This window comes from Alosa pseudoharengus, unplaced genomic scaffold (assembly GCF_046254945.1).
Source record: "Alosa pseudoharengus isolate Yale_2024_CS ecotype anadromous, Long Island Sound unplaced genomic scaffold, YU_APseudo_1.1 YU_APseudo_1.1_scf_3, whole genome shotgun sequence".
Classification (NCBI taxonomy): Eukaryota; Metazoa; Chordata; class Actinopteri; order Clupeiformes; family Clupeidae; genus Alosa; species Alosa pseudoharengus.
The window spans coordinates 38835141-38860972 of NW_027468718.1; the positions used below are offsets into that span (position 1 = coordinate 38835141).

General features: G+C 40.1%; 2 long non-coding RNA genes across 3 annotated transcripts; both read left to right on the top strand.

Annotated features, from left to right (window-relative positions):
• The first annotated feature begins 5031 nt into the window (after positions 1 to 5031).
• On the top strand, positions 5032 to 20193 carry LOC143099772 (uncharacterized). Its single transcript, XR_012981748.1, has 6 exons — positions 5032 to 5313; positions 17815 to 18044; positions 18578 to 18762; positions 19330 to 19411; positions 19706 to 19821; positions 20083 to 20193. It is a non-coding gene; the product is annotated as an uncharacterized LOC143099772 (long non-coding RNA).
• A 969-nt stretch (positions 20194 to 21162) lies between these two features.
• LOC143099773 (uncharacterized) lies at positions 21163 to 23783 on the top strand. 2 transcript variants are annotated; one of them, XR_012981750.1, is made up of 4 exons: positions 21163 to 21313; positions 22222 to 22394; positions 22608 to 22674; positions 23014 to 23783. It is a non-coding gene; the product is annotated as an uncharacterized LOC143099773 (long non-coding RNA). The 2 variants fall into 2 exon arrangements; XR_012981749.1 differs by lacking the exon at positions 21163 to 21313 and having other exon boundaries at positions 21340 to 22394.
• Positions 23784 to 25832: the final 2049 nt, after the last annotated feature.

Here is a 25832-nt window from a genome sequence, read left to right on the forward strand (position 1 = left end):
CAGCCATTACCGACTCATAGCCTACTTAGCTGCTACACGATTTGCAGTCTGTGATTATTAGCAGTCTGTGTTTGCAACACATAACTCCGCACTGCAGTTCAACGCGAGTTTAACATGTGTATGCGTGCGTATTATACATAATAATGAAAACTGATTTATTTTCACTGTTTCCAGCACGCCGGCGAAAGAAGTTGTTCCAGCAGTAGCCTACCCGAGAAGCTCAGCAGTGCCATTCATAGAATCACTCATCTAGCAATACCAAGAAAGGTCAGTAGGTGGCCTCGGCAGTCCATTTATCAAGACAGTCCCGTCTATACCATGATAATCTATTCCACACGTCATAATGTTTCATAATGTTAAGTCACTACTAAACATGGACATTAAGGGGACAAAGCTTCTTTAGGGTGGTTCAGGGGTTATTTCTGAAGAGTAATAGGTGTATTACAATTACAATGACACAAGTAACGCACACTCCAGTCGAGGGAGTAGGGTATGGCTGCAGCCTGTAGGCATAGCCTGTAGGCCATCCACATCCAAGTGTTATCACGTAACACTATCACTCCTGTCGACTCCGTCACTCTGGTGATTGGCTTTAAATCCCTAACAACCTAATCTCTACACCTAGCTCTGGGGGCCATGGACCCCCTGTTACCTCTGCTGTATGGTATACTGTATCATGAAAGCTAAAAGGGCATATGGGTTAACCCTTTATAATGTTCTCTGTGTAATGACATGTTTGTGGTATATCAGCTGTGATCCTGAAACTCTCAAAGTAATGCTGCTATTGTACTGTTGCTCTTATCTTATTTCAGTACTTAAAACCGAGCTGAAGATGGCAACCCCAAGTTGGTAAACCCAAATACCCCAGCAGGGTGTCAGAAGTCCACACTGATGTCCACCAAGGAGGCCCGCATCTATATCTACCGGGAGAAGAGGATCACATTACCAACACCTCAAAAGGAGCTGATTAACCCGGACAATGCCTTAGCCCACGTGGAAAAGTTCAGAGCAGTGTGTCCCGGCACCATCACGCCAGCTGTACCTGGGCTAACTGGCTCTGACCTTTGGCCAGACATGAATGCACCATTCTGCTGGCCTGTGGAAAGCTGTGGTGGCTACATAAAGTTGTAAGTATTTCACATTCAATATCATTGTGGGCTATTCATTTTACATTGCTGAAAAACAGCCTCACATCAGTCCCTTCTCCTGTGCCCGTTACACACGCTGTATTCCAGCTGGGTACACACGTTAATGTTTTGGTTGAGAGAAACCCAGGAACTGTCCAGAGTACATCATCCCTCTGCCAGCCGTTCTCAGTGTTCTGGTCTCTCAAGTATTCTTTAACCCGGCCCTTTTAATACCCAATGTTGTGGCACCGTCTTTTGACCATACCATATCACTAAATGACAAGCTGCTTTCTATGCTCTATACCTTCATGGCACCTTTTGTTCCCTTCACTGTGGCCCTTTTTGCCTCTACTTGACAAATAGCTTTCCATGTTCAGGTCTTACAAGCTAACTTCAACCTGGCAGTTTAAATTATGTGGTTCTCTGTTATGTTATCAGTGTTCTGCTCTTACCAGTGCTCTATAACACAGCACTTATGGTTTCCTTGTGTTGTGATGCTGTGTATTGTTGTCCAATTTCATACACTTTTAAATATTTTCTATGTATAGTCTTATAGCTGCTTTGCCTCTGTGGCACATTTTTTGTTCTCTTCTCTTCACTGTGGTCACCCCTACTTGCTGCACTCTCAATAAAGTGGTCAGTGCTACAATGATGCATTATGGAGTGTCTTATATATGGGCCTATAATTTAACAAATCCTTTAGAAGGCCCTTAAAGAGACATAAGAACCATAATAATGAATGGCTTTCAGGAAGAATAGATACATTCTCAGGCAAACATGGACTTTTAATCAAAACTCATATTAACAATCACACTGGGAGGAGTAACACAACTATACGGTCCATTCTTGTCCATTCATTCAAGTGATGTGATTTAGTTTAGTGTGTGTTCAGTTTGAAAGTCCAATGTCAGTAAAAGTGTCAGTCTATGGTATGTAGTATGTGTGTGTTCAGTTGAAAGTGCAAGTCAGTCAAATAAGTTATGTGATTTATGTAGGCTTGTGTGTGTTCAGTAAGTATTATGTCAGGAAAAGTTTCAATCCATTTATGTGGTTTTGTGTGTGTTCAGGATACGGATGGGTTGAGGAAAGAAACTCGATGCAGCAGAGACGTCTGCCTCAAGGGTTAAAATAGTCCATGGTCAGGGTGAGAAGAGTAGTAAGCCTACAACATTCATATAAGAACACTACATTTCATTTAACATTGTCGTCAATAACTGCTAAAACGGCACGCAATACACATACACACATAGAAAGTGTTATACTAAAATACAAGCATACATTTCATTTTCATTTTCATAGATAGCCTATTATGTGCATTCACAAACCCCAAACTGTAATTTAATTTCAATGCCATAATGTTAGCTGAATTCACAAACCCCAACTCGTCATTTCATTTAAATGTCACAATGTTAACTGAACAACATTTAGTATTGTAGTGGTCACTGATTGAATATAATTAGTTTGTATATATTTTATTCGCTTGGTATTAATTTCTGTTTCATATCTGTAACCATCAAATTACCAAACATTTGTAATGAACTCAATGAATGCTGTTGTTGGTGGAATTACATTTTTTGAAATACACAAACATTTGAAGCCCGATTTGGTGTTGAGAATGAGGAGAAGGCTAGCCTGACGAGCCAGACCCACATTAAAATGTAGGGTCTGGATACTCACCGTTCGCAGTGTTCAGTCCGAGGGGCGGGATAATCGGTTGTCTTTCAAATTCCCTCTGCACGCAATAGGATAGCGCTACAACTCACAAGTCCCATGCGTTTTCCCACCAGCGGAGCTAGTTGGCTAGTTCAAACTTTTGCCAACTTAAAAAAATCTTGTGTCACCGTGTTCGCCAACAGCAACATCCATCTTCTTTGTTTTCAAGTAGCAGGGAATTCACGCCGAACTGTTTCAACTCTGCCGTCAATCAATATGTTAAGCCCGCCTAACGACTCTATACATGATGTGATTGGCCTGATCGAAGTGTAATTTTTCCAGCCCGCAAGATTAGCTAAACTAGCCCGGACAGCAAATTACATTTGCTGCCGCTATGGTGCCTCTAGATTTCTAGGAGAAGGCGGCTCTCAACTGAAAATCGTGTTGCTTTTGTTGCCATCTTGGATGGTATACTAGTACTCTTGCCATTGAGATGAATAGGAAATAGTGACTTGTTAGCCTATTTGTGTCTCAAAATCGAACAAATAACAAGCCACTAACTTGTATCGATCTCTATGGGATTCCAATGACCAGACAGCAACCTTACCTGCCGGCGAGTGACGTCAACTACTCATTCTCAATTATGCCCGCTCACCACGGCAAGGTACCAGGCTATGAGCGGGAACACAAAAGACGCAGGACAAAACAATACAAACACAGAGGGGAAGATGGGTGGAGTCCTTTCTCCAGGGTAGCAAAGGGGGTGGAGTCTTTTTTCTCCAGGGAAGAAAAAGGGGTGGGGTCTTTTTTTCTCCAGGGAAGGAAAAGGGGTGGAGTCTTTTTTTCTCCAGGGATGGAGCAGGGTTGGAGAGGGTGGTGAGCGGGAACACAAAAGACGCAGGACAAAACAATACAAACACAGAGGGGAAGATGGGTGGAGTCCTTTCTCCAGGGTAGCAAAGGGGGTGGTCTTTTCCTCCAAGGACCTTTTATGTGGAGATCCGAATTAGGTCCAACAGAGCATCACTGAAAGGCCCATTGTTCTCATTGACCACACTGTTGAACATGGCATTGAGGTCCCCATGTAAGGCCGTGAAACGGCCTTGTGCCAAGGCTCGCTCCTCCACACTGACGAATGGATCTCTCCCAAAAGGCGAATGCCTAGTGAGAGAGGAGCCCCTCTCTGCGTCATAAAGGTCCGCTGCAACAGCGGCACAAGGCACCATGCTTGGTGTCACCTTCACAGGACATCCGCCAGAGGCCAGAGAATCTGGAATCCCCCTACCTGACATATGACAGAACATATTTTAGAGAGTTAGTATGTGAGACATTACCTTAAAAAATAATAGTAACACTAGGCTTCAAATAATTTGCTCTACGGCTGGTATATGCCCTTAATGTATACTTTGTTACTCCCCTTAGGGAAATTCTTTGTCTGCATTTAACCCTTCCGGTAGTGCTACTATTAATAGTACTACTACTGGTGCAGCCACACAGTATCCCAGGTGCTTTGCTCAAGGGCACCTCATCGGTGTCTTGGGTGGGATTTGGGCGCAACTTTGCATAGGGATTGACACTGAGGGACATGTCCGGACCAACTTTGGGATGGAAAGGATTGTCCCTACCAATATTTTGATGTATTATTTAATATAACGGAAATATATTTTACATAATGCATTTAATATTATATAATTTTGCAAAATAATTCGTAATAGGCTATTAGGCATATATTTTTGCCAATGTGCGTGCCCATCTCAGCGCATAAATTAGTTCAGATAATGTGAGTAGAGGCTTGGCCATTTGTTTAATCAGCCTGTAGTGCAGGTGGCCAAACTCAGACACTTTTGTAGCGCAGGGCTAAAAAGCATTTAAGTTAAATAAATAAGTGCGACATAACTTAGATTAAATAAAGTTCATAATTGCTCATTAGAACTAAAATGATCTTGAAGTTATATAATATTAGAATTTAGGAGTAAGCTCAAGAAGCTTATTGCAGTTCATTTCCATTCCATTCAATTTGGGTAAGTGAAAGGGATTATGGGAGTTGTAGTTTGATACACAACTGTGTTTAAGTCATGCATGTGTTTAAATTAATTTTAAGAGTTTAGTTTAAAATATTTCATTGGCAAAGTGAAATGTATAATGTAACATGTAATATTTTGATGTTTGGTGGTCAAATATATTCCATTGTATGACTTTTGTATGCATGGTATTACATGTGAGGTGAAAGGTCGCAAACCGCGGGAGAGAGGAGACGGGATAGTTGATGAGAAGCCACGTTGAGGACTTGCTCCGTGCTTAAGTGACTAAACTTTGAAATAGAACGTGACAAACGTATGTTTTGCCAGTCGGACTGGATTGTGAACTGGGAAGCCGAAGACTTTGTAGTTGACGTTTTGGAAAAGGTATCATCTCGCCACCGAATAGATGCCTGTCATTGAGTGAGCTGCCAGTCCATGGTCATCGCGTGTGAGAGACTGCCTGCCTGGGCCGGTGCGGTGACTCGACGGGAAATCTACCACTTGGGATTAAGGTATCGTTATTTGTTTCTCTTGCTCTAACGGAGTGAAGGGGTCATTTGTTTTTGGCCACGCCGACCACAAGCGACGCTCCAGGCCTGCAACGGTTAGCTGCTAGGTTTTAGTTCATTTGCCGGCTAGGACTGGGGTGGGTGAATCACGTGTGAATGTGTGTGTGCGCGTGGGCCCGCATGTGTGTGTTTCATGCTAATGTGTTGTGTACTGTACTTTATGCTTGCTGTTAACTGTTAGCTAAAGTGTGGCTAATGTAGCCTACTAGTTTATAAGCTCCTACTGCATTTTGAGGTACGTGTAACATTTTGATTTCTTTTACATTTGCTAAGAAAGTTAAATACTTTGCTCCATTGATACATTTGTATCTTATTTTTTGTTTATATTGATAATTCATTCTTTTGGTAAATTGAATATTTCTATTCAGTAAACTATTTTTATTTAACATTTTAATAACTGAGTTCTGAGTGTTTACTTAGTGTTAAGATACCATTAGGTAATAGATTGCATATGTAAATATTATTTCATGTGAATATGGTTTAAGTCAGTCACACCAGTAAGTATACAAGGGTTAAAAAGTTATTTATTCAAAGTACATGTAAAGACACAAACAGATATTTAAACAGAAGGTCAGCAAGAATTCTATATATTATATATATTTTACTGGGATTAGTTTAAGAACCCGGGAACGCCCTTTAGTACCAGGAGATAGGCCTAGGGGGCGCTACACTTTTGAAGGTTTTTTGATGAAATAACCAAACCAGGATATTTTCAGTAGCTCAACGTAACTAAAACAACAATTGATTTCCCCAAATTCAACACAAAATACCACTAAAATCCCGAAAGAAGTGAATACTGTGTGGTCAAAAGTATTGGCACCCTTCATAACAAGTGTCTTTTGTCTTTTGCAGTGATAAAAGCATACTTTTCATTATTATAAGGTTGTAGGTAGTCAGACGTCAGCTGGTAGCATACATTTCTATTGGTTTCTATGGATGGTATAAGGTTTTCTTCAAGGATTCCAAATATTTGAATGAATCTATATCTACCCCTTGCAGCTAATTAGCAGTGTCATAGGAAGCAAAATAGACCTAGAGCTGCATGCTTCACTTTAAACATGGTGCACTTTCCAGGGTATTCTTCATCCTCCAGACATACACTGGTCAGGAGACCCAAAGTTTTGTTCCGTTACTCCATAGAATTAACTGCCAAGCATATTGACACTAATTTCATATGATTTTGGTTCAGTATTCTCTCTTTTCATCAGTGGTGGAATGTAACGAAGTACAAATACTTTGTTAGCCTACTGTAAATTTTCCAGGTATTTGTACTTAAGTAGAATCTATAGTGCATACTTTTGACTTTTACTTCGTTACATTATGCAGCAATTATCTGTACTTTTACTCCGCTAAATTTCTACAACACCATCGTTCCTTTTTACGTTACATTTTCTGATCAGTTTTTTTTCCTCTTTGACAAACACGTTTGTTTCACCAGGGGGCTGGGTTGCTACCAAAGATAGAGCGCTACGTGCCCCGCTTCTAAATCTTTGAAACATAGGCTTCTAGACCAGGCAAAGCGTGAACTTGTAGCCATCTGCATTCGGTAGGCTATATTCATCAGACCCATGGCTACATTGGACATGCAACTGTGTTCTGTGCCCTGAGCATATGCTTGCCTTTCTCTGTCTATTATCTGCAGCGTTAGGGCCTCCTCTCCGATGAGATTGCTAGTCCGCGGAGCAACGAAGTTACAGGCTATGCCCATGCTTCTGTTACACTGATCATCTGATCATTTGCGGCACAAATGAATGGTACACTATAATAGAACCGCTGTCCGGAAAAAAACTTACAAGGATACAAGGAAGTTTATTGTCACATGCATATAGTTACTGGAAGTAAGAAATGCAGTGAAATTATGTCTGGTGTCAGCCTATTTGTGCTTTTATGGGGGGGGGTAAAAAGTGCAGTAGAAGAGGGGTTTGGTGTGTGTGTTGGGGGGATGACAGGGGAGAAGGGATAGTGTGCTGTGTATGTGGGGAGAGGGCAGTGTGCAATATGTGTGTTGGAGAAGCTTCCTCATGAGACAATGTGCTGTGTATGGGGGGGGGGGGGGGGGCAGTGTGCTGTAAGTATGTTGGGGATGTGTGTTGGAGAAGCTTCCTGATTAAATAATGTGCTGTGTAGGTAGGGGAGAGGGGGGGGGGGCAGTGTACTGCAAGTATGGTGAAGGGACTTACTATTGCAAGCAGAGTACTGTATGTATGATGTATGTGAGTGATGACAGTGAAGATGTGTGTGTGGGCGGGAGGGGAGTGGAGCAGTGACTGTGTGTGTGTGTGTGTGTGTAGTGTGTGTGTGGGTAGGTGGGGGCAGTGTGCTGTAAGTATGTAGAGGATGTGTTTTGAAGATCCTGAAGACAATGTGCTGTGTATGTAGGGAGGGGGGGGGGGGCAGTGTGCAGCAAGTATGTAGAGGAGGCTTACTGTAGCAAGCAGTGTGCTGTATGTATGTGAGGTGATGACAGTGATGATGTAAGTGTGTGTGTTTTGTGTGTGTGTGTTGGGAATGGTGGGGGGTGGAGGGGGTGCCGAAAGGCTAGGCAATCAAGGACATGGGTAGATATTGTATTCAAATATTTGGAAATCCTTGGAGAAAACATACTGTCCATAGAAACCAATAGAAATGTCGTGAGTAAATTGGAGTCTGCCGTCCGTTAGATATGGACTGAAATTTCTCAGGAACGCTACTATAGCTGACGTCTGACTACACATAACCTTATTACTGGATTTTAACAACTTCAAAATCTGCCGTTCCTTGTCTAAACTGGCCTTGCGCGTATTCTCCCCTGACTTCAGTGTATGTTGCGTTACGCGCTTCTGAAGGCTGTAGGGGCCACCACTGGCGAAACAGCACTTTGCAGTTCAGCCTTACCCAGTTAAACACATCCAAAATTCCATAGGCTTATTAGTTGGCTAACATTCAAAATCACATTATTTTTCTTGAACTGAAACAAACACAAATGATTGAATGACGGTAGGCTATTATGAACGAGTCTGTTGACCGATCACTTCGGCAGACACACACGCCTACATGTAGCCTACATGGGAAGATTTGAAAAGTTGTGAAATTGTACCTGGCACACTGTGCTGATTCCAGGCCTCCACAAATCGGGTCAGACCAACACTGGCAACTTGGCAAGCCAGCTGTGAGGTGCAAAACTTCACCACGTCATCCTCCATATTAATGGCTCCTTGGTCGGTTAGACTTTGAAGGCAAGCTTTAATGGGGAAGTTCACCCTAGTGTTTACCTATAATTAGCAGTAGAAACGTACATTAAACATCCTTATGTCCTCCAAAACCAGAACATAGATAGATAGATAGATAGATAGATAGATAGATAGATAGATAGATAGATAGATAGATGCATGCGTGAATGCTGCTACTAATGTAAAGTACTACTTGTTATCAACTTCTTACACTTTCATCCAAAACATGATTAGGTTAGGATGTTATGTTTTCTCGCCAGGGTTTGTCTGTCTGTATGTCTGTCTGTCTGGCTGGCTGTCTACATCACTACATCACATAAATGGCGTTTGTAACAAACGGAAGTTCGGGAGGAGCATGACGGAATTTGCCACGCCTCCTTCAATCAGACAGGTTATTTATTCGCAGTCTGCCTCTATCTGCCGAAGTTGCAGCATCGGCGTCACTCCGCTTGCAACCACCTCCCCTTACGCCTCCCGTCTTCCATAGTTCAAGAATAAGGGGGTGTATTGGGGGGCCTGCGCAGTTGAGTCCTGCACGATCCCGCAAATCACTTCAGGACCCTGGCCAGAGACTTCGCCAAACATGCTTTTCTATTATGCTATTATATCTGTTTGCAAATTAAGGAATGTGAACTAGTGAACTCAAAAAGAGCTTTACAAACCTCGGACCATAGCCTCTCGATGCGATGGTTCTGAAAGTAGACAAAAAATCGGATACGACGTTTGTAATGTCACAATTATTGGCTTATTATTGGCTAAACTATAATTACAGTTAGTTATTTAGTGTGTGTGTGTGTGTGTGTGTGTGTGTGAGTGAGTGTGTGTGTGTGTGTGACCTACTAATGTTGAGGGTGTCTGCAGAAAAGAGGGTCTTGCAGTGCAGTATCGCTGCCCTGCCAGTTTCTCCTGCACGTACTGGCACAGGTAAAACTCTCTCCCTCTGTCGGTCCTTACCTGATCCCACAACCCATGGCCAAGCACTGCTTTTCTATTAAGAATGGAAGAGGTCACATGATGAAATTTCAGTGAGGGTGAGGTAGACTATATTATTCAATTGCCCCCTGAAAATTGCCTGCTTACAAAACCTGCCTACAATAGAGAATAAGCCTTTACCCTATCTCTAAACCCCACCCCTAACAAACAACTACCGATGACTGTGTTCATGACCTTTTCTTTTCCTCTCTCCCAAGTCCTTATAGCCCACTGTCCGCAGGTTCATTCCAAACTGGAAAAGGGCTCCCCCACCTCACCGATCCCAATTTAACCCCTGCACACACATACCTGTACACCTCCTCATATATTACGAGGTTATTCTTAACGGGCATCGTGGAGTGGCCCACCAACTTCCCACTGTATCCATCAATTGCCATTGCATGGGTCACTCCAAACATCACCAACTTTTCGTTTTGGTCCATGTGCAGTTTTTCACCGAAATATTCCGCCCGATAAGGTACTGGGTTGAGATTCCGTGTTCCCTAGATATTAATACGAATTATCAAACATACAAATATTCATTCATAAATATCTAAACAGAAACGATTCACTCATATGACATGGCGCATTGACACAGGAAACGTAAGGGACATCAATAAAACAAGCACGATACACGAACAGGGTGGTCACATACAATAGCCTACACCGGGTAAAACACGTGAGGTACAACCTAAAGAAAGACTGCATAAGCTTACACATACATGACATGGTAAACGCAATTACACTCACTAAAACCGACATTACACATTCACACACATTGCATTCTAGGAGGCAGTCCGGAAGACACCCGACGTTACAATATCAAGAACAATTATAATACAACTCGCATTTTTTCTTTTAGAATGTAAAAAAAAAAAAAATATCAAAACACTATACAATCTACAAAGTAGACTAATATAGGCCCTAGCCAGAGTTGCCTATTTGGTATCAAACGCAGCTTACCCGTTGGCGACCTTCATGGTAATGCGGGCGGACAGCTTGCATTGCTGCTCCCACTCGCATGTGGCACGCACGAATGCCCTTGGTCGCCAGGTAGCCCTTCATGGTTTTTCGACCATACATTGGGCCGACCTTCAAAGAGCATATTATAATCAATTGTAAGCTGGTATGTTTTGCTTGTTTGTTTTTTAGGGAAGAACAGATGTGTTCAACCGGTTTAAAGGGCCCGATTCTCCCGTCGGCGTTGACGTTATGCGCTTGTTTAACTTTGTTCACAAGTCAGTGGCAAATAAAAGTATCCTAGGGGAATGTCGGATTAAGATTATGTTGTTACTGATTAAGCAAGCCCAGAACATGAGAAAAGGCATAGGCTGTTGGTTGTTTTACAACTACAGAATGCCCTCTGCTCCTACATTGGACTGTGAGCCCTCATAGCAATAGGCCAGTAAGAATTTTGAACCTGCCCCATCTGAATTCATTGATTAAAATGATTAAAATGATTAAAATTAAATCATTGATTTTATTTTGAAGAATTATTTTTAAAGAATTAAAATACAAAAAGCATTATAAAAATTCTTATATTTTGACATGTATCTCACCACCGCAAGCTCTAGCTCTACGCATTTCTCTCTGCATTTTGTGTGTGTGTGTAGGGCAGACTGTCCTGAATCAGGCAATATAATTGCCATGTTGGAGGGATACTCTAGGGCTGAGCAATTTACAGAAATATGTGGTGTGTGATTTACGGAAATAAATGCCATTTTTTTATTTAGTGATGAAAAATTACCTTTCTGCACTACATATCTGTGACACGAACTGATTTGACCCGAGTTTGCGTGTGTTAGCCTGCGTGTGGCTATGGTGTAGGCACTCATAATGATTCTCAACTTATTACTGCATTGCCATAAACAAAGTAAAGGCAAAAAGGTGTTTCTTTGTTGAACAAATTGGGATGCAATGTGAGCCTTGAATTGGATGCCATGCAGGAATTTGCTAGGATCTCAAAACCGGATTATGAACATGCTTTGCCATAGAGAAACACACCATAGCGTTGGATTATAAACATGCTTTGCCACAAAAACAGACAAAAACGTGGGGTGTCCAGCTATATGAAGTGATTATTTTGCTGTCACTTCGTCTGTTTTATAACCCAGAAGGATGTACTTGGTATCAAATGATAGCTCTGTGTCTCCTCTCTCATCTGACATGCGTGGCATAGCATATCTATCCTATCACGGGTCCGTAATTCAAACGAGAGTAGGCCTAGCCTAATTAGTGTGCAGCATTGGCTTGTGTAGGCTACATGATATGACGTTATTATTTTGCAGTCATATCGTCTGTTTTTATAAGCAAACGAGTGTAATGGGTGCGCAGGTGAACGCAGGGAAGTATAGACTGGTTAATATGATGCAATTTGATTTAATTTCATGATTTTTTTTATTTCCATACTTGATCGTAGCCTACAGCCTGCTAGTCCCTCCATGGGACGTCCCGGGACAGTCGTTTTTGGTTGCCCATCCCCAATACAGGGAAGCTAACTCTTCCACCGTTTGATCAAGAAAATATATTGGCTATTGCAATCAGATTCATAGCAAATGTAGATGTCCAGGTTGTTCTAACTTTTTGGGAGGATTATGTCCGCGGTTTTTATCAAGGAGGTCTAGTCACCCTTGGCATTGGGCAACCGTTTGCTCACACGTGGTCGTAGAATGTTAGCATTACATTTTTTTTTTGGTGGAGCTTGACTATCCTCTTCCGCCAGAAATTCCTAACGACTTCTGTTCCTGTCCCCTCCCGTATAAACTAATATGGTAACACCATACAGCATAATGCCCCTCTGGGGATGAATAAAGTGATCTATCTATCTATCTATCTATAACAATAATCTCTCCGACCATGACAAGACTACATGGCGAACATCACAATCATGCAGCTATTCAATCATGCAGCTATCATGCACCTCATTAAGTTTCGTAAACATTCTAAGATAATATTCTATTCTGTTCTGCATATTACATCACAATCGTACAGCTATTTAACCATATAAGGCTCTGTTTCACACCTCATTAAGTTTCGTAAACATTCTAAGATAGCCTAATCTAGTTGCATATTACATCACAATCGTAGCCTAGGCTACAGCTATTTCACACCAGAGCCATATAAGGCTCTGTTTCACTTCATTAAGTTTCATAAACATTCTACGATAAAAGCGGCATATTACACCACAATCGTACAGCTATTTCACACCTCATTAAGTTTTGTAAACATTCTAGCATATTCCAGCTGCACTGACCCAATATTCTAGCTGCACTGACCCAGAGCCACAAACCGTGGTAAAGTTGGTTTTATATTGGACGTTGGATATTCGACACATTCGAAAAATCTATTTAGCACTGACTACGAGGGTCAAATTTGTGTCAAACCAACTTTAATGTGTTTAAACAAGGCCTGCCTATATTACACAAAGCTTCTTTTGTCCAAAAACCCATGTTTTGATTTTATGAAATTTTTAGGCTGATAAAAGACTTCAATCTATTATGCGGCTTCACCTTTTGACTTACCCATACTAAAACACATCTACTGAACTCGGCTTACTGCCCTTTCTAGTACACAAAGCTTCTTTTTCCCTAAAACCTACTCTTTGATTTTATACAATTTTTAATGTTAAATGTTTCAAATCTATTATGCGGCTTTCCCTTTTGACCCTTTTTGACCCTTTTTCCCAAAAATCCATTCTTTGATTTTCTAAATATTTTTTAATGTAAAAAAAATGCTTTAAATGCTTTCAATCTATTATGCGGCTTGACCTTTTGACCTAACCATGTCAAAACACATCTGTTGCACTCGGCTAACTGCCCTACATAGTACACAAAGCTTCTTTTTTTCAAAAACGCACTCTTTGATTTTATATTAATTTTTTACTATTCAAAAATGCTATAAATCTATTATGCAACCTGACATTTTGACCTACCCATGTCAAAACACATCTGCCGCACTCAGCTAACTGCCCTACATAATACACAAAGCTTCTTTTTTCCAAAAACTCACTCTTTGATTTTATATTATTTTTTTACTTTATAAAAATGCTATAAATCTATTATGTGCCTTCACCTTTTGACCTACCCATGTCAAAACACATCTGTTGCACTCAGCTAACTTGCCTACATAGTACACAAAGCTTCTTTTTTTCAAAAACTCACTCTTTGATTTTATATTAATTTTTTACTATTCAAAAATGCTATAAATCTATTATGCGAATTGACCTTTTGACCAACCCATGTCAAAACACATCTGCTGCACTCAGTTAACTGCCCTACATAGTACACAAAGCTTCTTTTTTTCAAAAACGTACTCTTTGATTTTATATAAATTTGTTACTATTCAAAAATGCTATAAATCTATTATGTGCCTTCACCTTTTGACCTACCCATGTCAAAACACATCTGCTGCACTCGGCTAACTGCCCTACATAGTACACAAAGCCTATTTTTTTCAAAAACTCTTTCTTTGTTTTTATATTATTTTTTTACTATTAAAAAATGCTATAAATCTATTATGCGCCTTCACCTTTTGACCTACCCATGTCAAAACACATCTGCTACACTCAGCTAACTGCCCTACATAGTACACAAAACTTATTTTTTCCAAAAACTCACTCTTTGATTTTATATTAATATTTTACTATTCAAAAATGCTATAAATCTATTATGCGCCTTCACTTTTTGACCTACCCATGTCAAAACACATCTGCTGCACTCAGCTAACTGCCCTACATAGTACACAAAGCTTATTTTTTCCAAAGCCCACTCTTTGATTTTATTATCAAAAAATGCTATAAATCTATATTATACATTTATTGAAAATATAAAAAAATCCAGTTGATTTACACAGCCAAATGGAACTTTGGATGGAAAACAAAATATAGTTAACTTAATAAATATAAATGATGTATGTCTACCTACAAAGAGGTAGCTTGTTTTTTGCATTTTTGAATAGTAAAAAATTAATATAAAATCAAAGAGTGAGTTTTAAGGTCAAGCCGCATAATAGATTTATAGCATTTTTGAATAGTAAAAAATTTATATAAAATCAAAGAGTGAGTTTCTGGAAAAAAGAAGCTTTGTGTATTATGTAGGGCAGTTAGCTGAGTTCAGCGATGTGTTTTGACATGGGTAGGTCGAAAGGGGAAGCAGCATAATAGATTCATAGCATTTTTGAATAGTAAAAAATTTATATAAAATCAAAGAGTGCGTTTTTGAAAAAAAGAAGCTTTGTGTACTATGTAGGGCAGTTAGCCGAGTGCAACAGATGTGTTTTGACATGGGTAGGTCAAAAGGGCAAGCCGCATAATAGATTTGAAACATTTAACATTAAAAATTGTATAAAATCAAAGAGTAGGTTTTAGGGAAAAAGAAGCTTTGTGTACTAGAAAGGGCAGTAAGCCAGTTCAGGAGATATGTTTTAGTATGGGTAAGTCAAAAGGTGAAGCCGCATAATAGATTGAAATCTTTTATCAGCCTAAAAAATTCATAAAATCAAAACATGGGTTTTTGGACAAAAGAAGCTTTGTGTAATATAGGCAGGCCTTGTTTAAACACATTAAAGTTGGTTTGACACAAATTTGACCCTCGTAGTCAGTGCTAAATAGATTTTTCGAATGTGTCGAATATCCAACGTCCAATATAAAACCAACTTTACCACGGTGAGCCACAAAGAGTTTGCCGTAGGCTAGCAAATAACCAGTTGTGGAAGAAGACTCATTCATATTAGTTAACTTAATCATTATCTCAACAGATTAACACTTAATTAATGGTAATGTTATCATCATATATATTACATTACATTTGGCTGACCCATTTTTAGCCATATATATATGCTGACCAGCATATTACAGTTGATTTTCTCTAAGCATAAATAAAGTTGCAGAGTTGACGTGATTGCGTAGTGCTAGCTGTTGTGTTCTATGGTGATCCCGGAGAATTCCGCTCAAGGAATCATAATCAGTAAAAAGAGGAATCAAAACTGATTTGTAGGAATTTTTCGTTCATGCAAATCATGCTTTTAATCTGGGTATGCGTGCATTAATGTGCAAGAGACCTGACACTGCAATACTGGTCATCAAAGTTTACAAATCCGTAATCCCTACCTCTCCAGTGGCATCCCACACAGCACTTTGTAGCTCCTCCTGGGACACCTTTCCCCACCTGCTGTCCACAAGTCCCTTTTCCTTGCAGAATTTTTTTACATTTGCAACAGAGGCACCTCGAATAACCCCTTCAGCCAGGAGTTTATTGCTTATTTCATCATATGTTTTGCCCTCTTCCTTCAGTTGCCTGATCATGCCTTCATGCTGTTCCAGTGCCATCCTTGAGCCGTTGTGATTAAACGTTAGCCTAGTAGCCTTATTCCAACGACCAAACCCTCCAATGTATCAAAATCACAGAGGAGGCGTTGACCAATGAAGGGTATAAATGGAATGTGTCTTCCGAAATTCTTTCTCTTTGTGCTTTCAATATGAACTCAGTAATTCTCCACTCACACTCAGCAACGGTCAGCATTCGATTGCTGGACCTAACTGTGGACAATGTGGCCAGGATTTTTCAGGTGAAGTAATGTTAAAGTTATACTATTAATTTGGGGAATGCATATTACGTTAACTTTTTTCATCAGCAATATAAAGATAAACGAACAATTTTGCACTACCAACACATGTAACTGCCTAGGCTACGCTTAATTAGCCTATAGTTGTAGTCTAGACTAGCCATAGTCTACCCAGTGTTGTAGCCTAGTTACTTGAAGGCAGAAGACTCAATTATTAGCTGATTTTTATATTATGAAGAGCCTCCTTAGAACTGTTGTAAACAATGCATGTTAGAGTAATTTTTATTTGGCTGCTTCTACTTTTTACTACTATTATTTTCACTAATTATTATTAGGCTTTAATAACACTTATTATTATTATTATTATTATTATTATTATTATTATTATTATTATATGTTTAAAAAGTATAATAACAACCATAATAATAATAAGATTCACAATAAGAAGAATAAACAAAATTTTATAAGAATTTACGAAATCTGACTGGTTATGCTTTGAATTATCCTATTTTCCAAACCACCACGTGTGGTATGCTATTGCTGCTAGGCTGCATGCAGAAAGCTAATGGATACACGAGGTGGAATTGTAAGCAAGTTATAGTTAGTTCATAAAAATATGTATGATATAGTTCTTATAATAATAAAGACAATAATAGCTATTATTGTCGTTGTTATTGTATGAACTACATTACACATATTTTGAACTATACCTTTTCTTATTAGGCTAATATTATGTGTATGTTATTATTATTATATGTAAAAAAAAGATAACAACCATAATAATAATAATAATAATAATAATAATAATAATAAGATTCATAATAAGAAGAATAAACGACATTTTACTAAGAATTTAGGAAAGCTGACTGATTATGCGTTGAATTATTTTATTTTCCAAACCATCACGAGTGGTAGCTGCTATTGCTGCTAGGCTGCATGCAGAAAGCTAATGGCTACATGAGGTGGAATTGTAATAGTAAGTTATAGTTCATAATAATATGTACAATATAGTTCAATAATAACGATAAGAAGGCTAAGGGAAAACGGCCGCCGAGGTGTCCTGTAAGGAATTAATGGACGAGAGCGAGGGGCAAAAAACTCCCCGATGCGCAGCTGAGTCCATTTAATGTTGTACAACTGGACACACCTCAAGGCCGTTATCCCGCTGATCACCCGGTTGCCACTGTAAAGCTTATGCCTTGAATTGTAATAGCAACTAAATATTTTTTAAAAGATAATAACCATAATAATAATAATAAGATTCACAATAAGAATTATAACATATCGTTTTACGAAAGCTGACTGTGATATGCCTTGAATTGTAATAGCAACTTATAGTGGATAAATAATGTGTAATAGCAACTTATATGGGTTATTATATTGTCATTTTTGGATTCCCAAGAGTGTTGAAATTCTGGTTCACACCCTGGTCACCTCCCGTGTAGATTATTGCAACTCTCTCCTCTATGGTTTAGCCTACCTGACAAATCCATAAAACTAGTCCAAAACTCTGCTGCCCGCATCATAACACCTGTCCTGCAGCAACTTCATTGGCTCCCCTTCAAATAATTGACTAGTGACTATGTGTGGATTTTTCAAAGCATAACACAACAATGCTGAAACGAAAATATGTTTACATGTAGGCTATCTGACGGTGACAATTAATAACACCGCCTTGGCGCCCTCTCATTTCTCATAACAGCTTGTCCCTGAAACTATTTATTTAAAAGACCGGGAGAATGGCAATGTGGTCCTCCCATATAATGGTATTTTTACTGATACGGTGGGACCTGAGTTTGATGTGGAGGGAAGGCCCTCCACCGAAGCGGGGCCACCACAGTTCCGCTTCCCCCCTGGCCGTCTCCCTGCTGCTGCCCCTGCACCGGGACCAAGACCCCCACGCCCCTCCCCATCACCGGCCACCTACACGAGGTAATTTACTTTTAAGTAGCCTATTATAGAGTTCTCAACGGGCCTGAAAATTATAACCCGACCTCACCCGGCCCGTGGCTTTTAAAGCCCGGACCCGATGTAGCCTAATCCGACACGGCCCGACGTAAAACATAGGCTACTTTTTGACTGTTAAACCCTGACGTGAAAGATTTATATTTATAGCATAACAATTTAGCCTATAAAACGGTGAATTTCTCCTCTTCTGCGTATCATGATGGAAGAACCATGTCACTTTGGATGCGCGGTTATTTTAGCGATAGGTTTTGCAATAGGCCCTACCCTCGATATACATATCGTTGGAAAGTTTAGTTCATGGCCGTTTATGTGAGCGGAAAAGATTAAGCCCGAGGTCCGACCCGACCCGAGTCATTTCCTTATATTTTCGACCCGAACCCGTCGGGTTTGTCGGGCCGACCCAACCCATTGAGAATTCTAGCCTATTAAGGTTGTGTTTGTCTGTATGTGTTGGTGTGCTATCCCGTCTTTTGTTTTTGTTTTTTAATTTTTAATAGGAATGTTGTGGTGGCCACATTAGTGGATGGGGCGTGGGAGGAGGCGAGCCTAACGGTCCGCTTCAGTGCGGACCAGGCCACGGTGCAGGGCATCCAGGACCTGGTCAGGGCGGCGCTGGATGCGAGGAGCGTCGTCCTGGCCGACGGCCAGGGGAGGAGGCTGATCCCCTCCGCCGGCACTGAAGGTATATATCAATACCGAGCTTCTTTAGTTAATTTGACCAGTGCTCGAATTATCTTTTTGTCTTTAAGGGGGTCTCTCTATCTCATAAAACGTTGACACATCCCGTGCATTGCCTAAAGGCGATACAAAATAGCCAATAGGTGCGAGTGGCGCATTGCAACCCTGGGTGTTCAGTCGTCTCGTGTGTTGAACCGTGGAAATAAATAGACGAACAATTTTGGAATTTGCACTGAAATGTTGTCGGGTATCCATTGACTATCCCGCCATCAGAGATTGCTAACAGGTGTTTCAAAATATCTGTGAACTTTCCGGAGCTCTGAATGGCATAGGCTAGGCTAGATCAGTTGACACAATCAGAAGTAGGCGGCATTATATGGGTTTATAATGTATGGCTTTGTCAATTAACATAGAAGAGGCTAAGAGCAAGTTAGGATTAAATTACAATGACAGACACCTTCAGATATGAGCGACCCCCTCAGATTTTTGACTTCCCTCTGGCTCCTATAATTCGAGCACTGAATTTGACGTAATTAACATGAACATAACATGTTCTGTCTGTTCCCATTAGGGTTGGAGTATTGGCGGAGGGGATCAAGGAAGGTGGTGGCCTACAGGGGGGAGGACTTCCCTCACAGACGTCCCGGACGCCGGTAAGGACACTCTAAAAAAAAGTGATATGTCCGATGTCCGAAGTGATAAGCCCGACGTTATATGCTCAAACCAGCAAGAATACCCGCTCAGTGATGAAAATTGAGCCATTAATGGTGTAATACCCAGCGCAACCTCTTACCTCTTAAAACAATGAGACACCCTAAAGCACACATTGAGCAACATTGAGATTGTATTGCAGCCTGCTTAAATTTTACGTTTTAAGTTTTAACAATGTGTGATGGATATCAATCTCAACCAAAAGAAAGACCATTCACCTTATGCTGTTGGTTAAGGTCAACCACCGAGGAGATGGTCCGTGCGGAGGTGGCTAGGGCCCAACAATAAAGATACCTCACCATGGACCAAGTGCAGGCCCTGAAGGGCACGTTCATGTGCGTTATTTGTAGAGGTAAGTAAAAACAAAAGCCACATGTTTTCAATCGACAATTAAAGCAAACACAGATATTTTTGCAATGACATCAAAATCAAAGTAAAAGTGTGTATACTGTTGTCAATCAGACCATGCAGCACAATTACACAGAGATCGAATGCGATTCCCCCTAATCCAAACTTTACAAGTTAGATTTATAACACACAACATATAAAACAATAGTGCAAAAGACAACATCAATAAGCATTGTATTCTCCTTTCGTTTTTGTGTCATTCCAGGTGAGATGGACGTGCCCGTTTTGGGCCTGTGCTGCCGCTCCCTGGTGGGGTGCCGGGCCTGCTTGGCCCAATGGCAGCTGCAGGCAGGGGGGGGCAACTGCCCAAGATGCAGAGGGGAATTCACTTCTGTGGATGTTGCTGGGCTTGGGGAGGGGATAGCAATAATTAAAGATTTGTAATTATAACATCATAGTCTGTTTTTATTTATGAATGATATGCAGTCTGACGTCACGAATGCACCCTTGCCAGAGAGTGTTAAGGATATTAGGGAGAACCCACAATCGTTAACACTTTTTTATTTTCTAATTTCAAACTCAATTTACACAAAGACGATAGACTTGCTGTGCAATTTGACCAGAACAGAGTGATACATGTGTTCTTCATTAAAGTTGAAACAGAATTTAATTTAGTCTCAGCCATGCAGCTGGGAGGAATGAACGACACAGACATCCTCCACGGCTGATTCCAGTTCATAATGGAGGAATATACTATCTTCAGAAGTGTAGGGCCTACCGTGAAAACTTGATGGGAATTGTCGTTGATTAGGTTCATAAATGGTAAGTTAAAACATCTTAACGTTTGTCACGTTACCTAACTTAATTGTATGTTAAACGGCATTAGAAGAATACTTTGTTCATCTAATTGGTTGATTTGGCCCGTCGATAACCAACAAAGGTGGTGATAGACAGATGGTTTATCCAATCAGCTAACCAGTATGTCCGCCCCTTCCCAAAAGTTCTTCAATGAAAAGTTCCCAGATGGATATGCGGAGCAAATCCATCTGGCGGAGTCAGGTTACAGCTCCACGCCTGAAATTAAACTTTAGGGGGTGAAGATTATATGGTGAAACTTTCATGCTTTAGTCATAAAATGCACAATTGTTTTGCCTAACTATAGCAGCAGTAGGCCTATATACCCTGCTAACCAGTTGCACCACTGGAAATTTTGTATCTAGGTCCTACAATAGCCTACACACAGAAAAAAAAGGTTCTTAACTGGTTCTTCAAAAAGGCTCTATGGTTCTCAGAAGAACCACCACTCAAGAACCATTTTCTGCAGTGGATGGTTCTGCATGCTTTAGTATATGAAATGGTTCTTAAAGCATTCCACACACAGCATCCCCCACCCCTTTTCAACATCAGCCACAGTGACTTCAACCGTCACTTTTCTGTCTGGCATCTGACTGCATGTGTAAGCTGTACAAACTCTGCCTGCCATCATCATATCCAAGGTAAGAATTACAGTACTTTTGTGTGCCAGTTGAAGGAATTTACTAAAATATAGCTTTTTGTTTTTTTCCCACAAAGCCGATATTCATGTTAGGATAAGAAGCTAGCTAGCAATTAGCTAGCGAGCTAACACGATTTTAGCTATAACCTTTCAGTAACTAACCTTACCATTATGTGGAATATCTGGAATGGTAGTTAATATCATATCAAGCAATAATTCGCTCTGGGATGTCGTTATGAATGTAGAGTTGCAGTTGTAGCTGTTAACATGCACGTTAATTAATAACGTTAGCTGCTACCTTGCAAACATCTATGGGACATTCTAGGTAACACAAATTAATGAAGTAATATGTAAGTTATGCAGTTTAGTTTACAATATCATGCGGATAAGTAAAGGGAAGGGTAGTGTTAGGCTACAGTAACGCTACATGTTCTTCATTTCATAGCCCCTATTTGCCCCTTGTTTGAAGTATACACACCCACACACACGTAGAATCGCATATAACATTATAATATGTGAGCATGTATTTGTGTCTGTAACTCTGTTTAGTTTATAAATCCCCTCTTTGCATGCGTCTGTTTGTTGTTATTTGTCTTGTCTCTGTTCATGTGATGTCTGTGTCTGTTTTCCTTGTGCTTGTGCAACACTGGTTTGGTGGATCCATCATGTTCTTCATTTCATAGCCCCTATTTGCCCCTTGTTTGAAGTATACACACCCACACACACACAAACACGTAGAATCGCATATAACATTATAATATGTGAGCATGTATTTGTGTTTGCAACTCTAGTTTATCCCCTCTTTGCATGTGTCTGTTTGTTGTTATTTGTCTTGTCTCTGTTCATGTGATGTCTGCGTCTGTTCTCCTTGTGCTTGTGCAACACTGGTTCGGTGGATCCATCATTGAGGCTGGTTCGGGCGGCTCCAGTCTCTCCCTGTTTGGCCCTGCAGTTCCGAACGTTGTTATGATTGTATAGTGGGCTCCATCAACTGTCAAAGGTCAAAGTCGGTCTGTCCCGATGGTACTACCTGCTACTTGATGATGCCTGGTACTAGCCACCTCTGCTGCCTTCAACGTGGTGTAAGTGTTTGTGTTTTGAATGTATTGTATTGTATTTTTTGTTACATGGTGAGGGCTATGGGGTATGTTGTTGTGCATGCTCTAATTTGTTTGACATATGGGCTATGTAATGCATTAATAAATCATGATTATTGCAGCTACTTAATGAATTTTGCAATTTAGCTAGCCATGTTTACCATTGTGTTGGTGGTAATGTGAGTGTGCTCTGAATAGGTTGGCGTCGTCATCTCCTTCTGGGGGGTTGCCGCCGCCTTGTATGTGAGGTCTTTTGCTGAAACAGGTGATGCGCTCATTTTGATTCCTGTCATACCATACTTGGAGATGTAATCTGTAGGATTGTTCTATAAAATGTGTGCCTTTTGTGCGGAGCCTCAGACTGCGTTTGTTAGCAAAAATACGTAGGCTGTATTTGTTGCTGTTTTTGGAGCCTGGGCTGCCCACAGAGACCACGTTTTTTTTACAGTGTATTCAGGGGATAGTCAGCTAGCGGGTGGTGAGGTGATGCTTGCTGTATGGGACAATTTTTTTTAGCTTAGAAACGGAAACATTGCTCAGAGCACCTATAATTATTTTCATGCACAGGGTCAATTGTAATATATGCTTTCTTTCTCTTTTACAGACACTAGACTTTTACTGTTGAAGGTACCATCAGAGCACCTCTCCCTACCCTGCAGGACATCTATACCAGAAGAGTACGGACAAGGGCCCAAACTATTTTAAAGGACATTTCATTCCCTGGCCATGGACTGTTTTAACCACTGAGGTCAAGCAGACGTCTCTGTTCCCACATGGCTAAAACAGACTGAGGAGGAGTTTCTTTCCTCATAATCCAGTACCTGGCCTGTAGACATGTTCGCAATTTGGTGTTGGGGGAATTTATCACTTGAACTGAGTTAGTGGGTGCGTAGACATGAAAAATTACCGAGGTGCTTGTCTGCCACAGTGCCACGAATTGCGCAATGGTCAAATCCAATATGGCCACGTTCGGCTATGATGAAAATTCAACTTTTTTGTTTCTGAATGTATATATACATGTAATACCTCCATTTAGACGTATTATGGTATATGGAATTCATTTCGGATATTGTTATGACCATATTGGGTGATTTATGACCTTAAAAGGTCATGGTCAAGGTCATATCTCTATTCTGAAGACCTTGGCCAGGAATAAAAAACAGATGCAATAAGTCTAATTCTACTAAATCTGACATTTAACATTAATTGCTAATATTGCTTTTTAACATTAAGGATTATATTTGACTTTGAAATGTCAATGACAACATAATTGTTCAATAACTGGATTAAGATTTCTTTCTTTATAGCCACTTTTATTGTATTTTCCCCCACAATTATTTGTTTTTATTATAACACATGAAGTGAATAAACGTAACAATTATAAACATCCCCTTGGAACTTTTATTTTAATTGGGTGTTAGTACAATGATATAAAAGAAAACAATTGGGTGCAAATAAAACTATGTAGCAATAAAAGTGACATTGTGTGGGATTGAAATGTGTCAGGATACACGGATAAGACCCAAATGCAAGACTCCACCAGGCGGAATTACGGACAAAAACACGATTTAATTCTTAACACAGACTTACAAAGACTTACTTTCTTACATACATGCCTACGGGTTTACTTACAACAGGGCTTCGACAAGACAAACAGAGAGACGATCCGACAGGGAACCATGAAACAGGAGGGTACAAATACACATACCAATTAACAGAAAGACAGAGGACTGGACGAAACCAACGAGACAATAACAGGGAACAGGTGAGGAGGCAGAACTGGAGGGAAAACAAACGAGACAGGAAGCACAGACCAAATAAGGCGATGGGGCGGAGACAAAGACAGGTGACGGGCAGGTAACACAAAGCACATGGGGAACAGGCAAAAACAAACACAGGACAAGACACAAAATGGCCACCAGGGTGGCACAAACCTAGTAGTCCGGGCCAGATCCTGACAGAAATGTTAATTTTTGGAGAGTGGTTGGACTGTCTTTAGAGGTCATTGAACATGGAGAAAAATTATGTCTCCATTTTTTTTTTACCTGTTTTAACCCTATTTTGGTGAAATTGTATATTTCACTATAATTAACACCATAAATTTCGCCTAAATCACTGGCTATGTTGAATAAAGTTCACAAAACAGTTATTTTCTTATTTTCAACAGTATGATTGTATGTCAGTATTATGATTGTATGTCAAACAATTAGAGATAAGATCAATAACCAATCAGTTTCACCCAATACACATACTCCATTGCTGAAAGATAGCCCTTAATACATCTGGGCCCAGGGGCCTGAAAGTTCATAATCCTTCCAGGCTGGTAGTGTCTCTCTTTCTCTTTCTCTCTCTTACACACACACACACCTCTGATCCTTTACCCTTTCTTTTCTACACACTTACATAGGCTACCGAAGGCCTTTCAGACTTCAGCTGGTACTATGTAAAAGTCTGTTAAACTTGATTTAACAGAGATCTCTGCACTTTGTGCTCTGAATGGGTGTAGACAAGAACTGACAAAGCAGGCTAGGCCTACACTCAAGCACATTAACAGGCATGAATTGATAGTATTGATATTGAAGTATTGTTTTTTAAGCGGACAATTTTGAGAATTTTAGGCACAATTTCTTGTTAAAGAGATCAATCATCAGCCTAAAATTTTTTTAAAATGTTATATTGTTTATGTGGCCCACTTTTGCACACTACCTTGTAGAATATCTTTACTTTTTGGCACCAAACCCTATGCTATAATACCAGCAATGTGAGGTTTATGGACAAAACACCAAATCTGACCTTTTCTGAATTTGACCTTTGATGTGGGTCCTTCAAAACCGAGACATGTTTTTTTAACTTTTAAGAACCCCTAGAACAAAGATATACTACTCTCCAAAAATTAACATGCGAATCCCACAAGCCCCCAAATTAGACACATAGCCCCCCCTACTATAAGTAAAAGTGCACCATATAGTCTGATTTCTCTCAAAGTGTACTGTATGTGTGCAAGCATGGGTTTTTACAGGATGATACAGTGCATGAAACTCCAGCAGCACGACAGACACATCGACGATTGTTACACTTGGCTGCACACTTACATACAGCGGGGAAAATAAGTATTGAATACGTCAAAAATTTTTTCAGTAAGTATACTTCCAGTGAAGCTATTTGCATTACATTTTCTCCAAACATTAGTATTAACCTAGGTCATCCACACATATTAAAAAAATCAAACATTAATGTCCATAAGTAGAGTTATGAGTAAAAAAGTGAAATGCCACAGGAAAAAAAGTATTCAACACGCCTACTGAAATGTCTTAAATACTTTGTGGAAAAGCCTTTATTTGTAATGAGAGCCTCAAGGCATTTCCTGTATGACAAAACTAATCAGTCGCAGTATTCAGGTGTGATTTTGGCCCATTCTTTCAA